This window comes from Plecotus auritus (assembly GCF_963455305.1).
Source record: "Plecotus auritus genome assembly, chromosome: 2".
In the NCBI taxonomy this organism is placed as follows: domain Eukaryota; kingdom Metazoa; phylum Chordata; class Mammalia; order Chiroptera; family Vespertilionidae; genus Plecotus; species Plecotus auritus.
In genome coordinates this window covers 49009997-49013776 of record NC_137771.1, presented here as the reverse complement: position 1 = coordinate 49013776, position 3780 = coordinate 49009997, and the positions used below count along the sequence as shown (strand labels likewise).

The 3780-nt window shown below is 40.2% G+C and overlaps 1 pseudogene across 1 annotated transcript; it reads right to left on the bottom strand.

The window, feature by feature from the left end:
- Positions 1-1088: 1088 nt before the first annotated feature.
- Positions 1089-1548, bottom strand: LOC308241546 (large ribosomal subunit protein uL23-like; annotated as a pseudogene). The gene has a single exon. The product of its transcript is annotated as a large ribosomal subunit protein uL23-like (transcript).
- Between the last annotated feature and the right edge of the window lie 2232 nt (positions 1549-3780).

The window sequence follows — 3780 nt, the reverse complement described above, 5'->3', positions numbered from 1 at the left end:
ACAACAATAGAAAAATGATTAGCACTTATCACTAGGAACCAAGAAACTTTACAGGTTTATCCAAGTTGTATGTGAACTGGACTCAGAAAAAAAAAATCCAAAGACAAGGGTGAAGTAAGAGATCTCCTAGCATCAGACTGCTTGGCCTGTAGAAGTAATCTGGGATGTCCAGCAAAGACCACTTCCCCACCCATTTGGGGTAAAAGCCACATTTTTTCCAACTTGAGCCTGACCAACACTCATAAGGTGGAGTCACCATAAATTATAAGAAAGGAAAATTTACCAGTTGATCAGATATTTTTGAGTCCTGGATACATTATATAGTACCTCTTTTTGAGAATATATGTGAATAACCCAAATCTAGATGCCTTACTCTCCAAGACTCAAGAAAGCATATACATTTTGAATTCTCAGACTGATAACAACTGGGTGGTAGTATTCCTAAGGAGATTTTGCAAAAGTCTTGCTTCACCAGAAATGCCCACTTCAAGGGCTTGGGGTCTAAGAGGATTCTATTTTCAGGGCTCTGAGCAGACAGAGGTCACTGTGGATCATAGATTAAGATTAAGGAGTAAGGGAGTTCTGTCTTAGAGACCTATCTTCTTAGATCTGTCTCACCTCTTTTAGTAATGAAGATAGCAAATTAAGGATGCTTAAAAGAGTAATATGGACAGATATTTCTGAAATCATATATAGGTTGTGTAAATAACACTTGCTATGCTCCCAGTGGCTGGTGTAAGGCTTGACATTTCAAAGGCACTCAAATATTTGCTGATTAAATTTTTTAGAAAGACTGACTGAATCTTTTTTGAGCTTTAGTGACAGTGTTGCTTTGTGCCACAGGATGGTGCTATGAAACTACTCACAGACACACGAATAGCAATTTGATGCTTCCTGCCCTTCCAAGCAGAAGATATCTCTCTCACTGTCTCAGCCTTTCAAACTATCTCAACATGAACATCATACAGCTGTTTCTTTCTGAGAAAAGATGAAACATTTCTGATTCATTCCTTTATAGAATGACTTTATTTTATTTATTTGTTACAGTGTAAAATTTTTATATTTAGAATTAGGCAGCTGGACTCAGTTTAGATGATTCCAGTTTTGCTGGCAACATCCAAAGCATCATAGTCAGGAGCCAGTCGAACATCAGGCCTGATCAGGGTGTTGACCTTGGCCACATCAATGCCATAGAGCTTCTTCACTGCCTGTTTGATCTGGTGCTTGTCGGCCTTGACATCCACAACGAACACAAGTATATTGTTGTGCTCTGTCTTCTTTATGGCTGACTCCATCGTTAGGGGGAACTCAATGATGGCCTAGTGGTCAAGCTTGTTTCTCCTGGGTGTGCTCTTCCAAGGATATTTAGGCTGCCTCCGGAGCCGCAGTGTCTTTGGCCATCGGAAGGTGGGTGACGTGCGGATCTTCTTTTTTTCTGTGGCTGTGGACGCCTTTCAACACTGCTTTCTTTGCCTTCAAAGCCTTTACTTTGGCTTCGGCTTTGGGAGGGGCAGGGGCTTCCTTCTTAGCTTTTGGTGCCATCTTCGTAAAAAGCATGACTTTATTTTTTTTAGAGCAGTTTTAGGTGCACAGAGGAAGATACAGAGATTTACCATATACGCCCATACGTGCAAAGCCTCCCCCATTATCAACATCATCCACCAGAATGGTACATTTGCTACAAATGATGAACCTACACTGACATGTTATTATCACCCAAAGTTCATAGTTTACATTAAGATTCATTCTTGGTATTGTATATTCTTTGGGTTTGGACAAAGGTATTCATCATGATAGTATCCTACAGAATATTTGTACTACCCGAAAAATACGCTGTGCTTTGCCTACTCATCCCTCCCTTTGATTAATTCTTGAAAACAGTGATTGTGACAGAAATACTTTTCCTAAAATCGAATCCACACTGAGAAGATTTCTACAGCTCTTACTCTGAGGAGATAGACACATCTGCGGAGTGTTTTTGTCGGGAGTGGCAGTGTAGAATAGTTAATTTAAAAAAGGAAACCAGGAATTCTGAAATTTGGGTTCCAGACTCATCATCTCCATATGATTTTCCTCAAAGTAGAAATGTTCAATTTGACCAGTAATTTTCAAAGTATACTCTTGTTCCTCAATGGCTTAAGGAGTCTTCAGAGATGCCTCCCGCTGCCAAGGTTTTGTGTGTGTGTGCCTACATGTGCTTGAACGCATGTTTGGTGCTTGGAGGATGTGCAAAAGGAGAATGAGAGAAGGAGTCTTTTTCAACCCTTTCAATCAGAATAGCTTCATGTTAGGGATGGGGGTAGAAATATGTTTTTTCCTGTTTTGTTTTTAAGAATATTATCTTCTGTTCTGGCCGGTGGGGCTCAGTTGGTTAGAGCATCATCCTCTACCCCCAAAGGTGATAGTGTGTATGGGAGGCAACTGATCAGTCTTTCTCTCTCACATCAATGTTTCTCTCTCTCCCCCTCTATTTCCCCTCTTTAAATAAAAGACATACCTTTGGGTGATGATTAAAAAATAAAAAGAATATTGCCTTCTGTTAGAAGAAAAATGTTTGCAAATTACTGGCACAATTATCTCAAGTGCCCTCCCAGGCCTAACATTCTGTGGTTTTAGCTTCTTTAGTTTTTTTGGTTGACTATTTTACTTTGGTCTACCTATATGCAGACTAAAAAGATGTGGGACTCTGAAAGCAATGCCATGCTCACTATCTCTATCACCCTGAGCTCTGGCTGACTGGCTCAAACAAACCTCCACTCAGGAGGAGGTATTTGTGGAGGATTGGAGACACAGAGCCTTCATGGTAATACAATTACTTGAAGATGAAAAGAGATCCACTTTTTATAGTGATCATGAGGAAGTACACAGGCAGAAACTGACTGCCACGGCTCTCAAACCGGAAAGCATCCACCAGGCAGCCTGTGCACAGAGGCAGAAACAAGTGTGCACAGAGAAGAGGGTCACGAGACGGGCAGGTGAGAAGACAATGTAAACCAGTTCAACTAGCATGTCTGAGTATCCACTGTGTGCTGGACTCTAAGGATACGGAGAAGAATGTCAGGAGATGTCAGGAGATTGGAGGCAGGCACATAAATGGAGAGCTTCAGGCCACATTTAAGCGCTTTGAAAGTGGAAGGAGCAGAGTACTTAGATAACTTAGGAAAAAGGCACCCAACCTGGTTGGTGGGTTGGGAAACTTCCTAGAAGAGCTGATGCCCAAAATGAATCTTTGTTGCCCAGAGATCACTGTTGCAAGTTATTCTTGATTTAAAAAGTTTTTATCAGCTTTATATGAAAATTTTATTTTCAATCAGACTTCCTTGATGGTATATCTTTGATGGTTGCTTATAATTATGCAGAATTGATAGCTATACTTCATTAAGTTCTAAGCATAATGATAAGCATAATTCCACATTTAATCATCACAAGAACCCCATGAGATAGGCAGGTATTAAAACCTTTAGGTTGAAAATGTTTATGAAAAAATTCAAGCCCATACAAAACTTTTCTTAATAAGTACAATTAGCTCTATTGTACCCATCACCCAGTATGAACAGTTACCAACCCATGTGAATGGTATCTACTCTATACCCTACACATTTTTCTGACATCAGGAGTACATTGAAGCAAATTTCAGACATTGTGTCATTTTTGTACTTAGCTCAGTGTGATAATCTAAAAGATAAGGATTCTTCAAAAAACAGAACCACGAGGCTGCTTCCAGCCAAGATGAAAAACACTGACTGGATTTACCCTCCTGCCTGATATAACCCCCCCCAC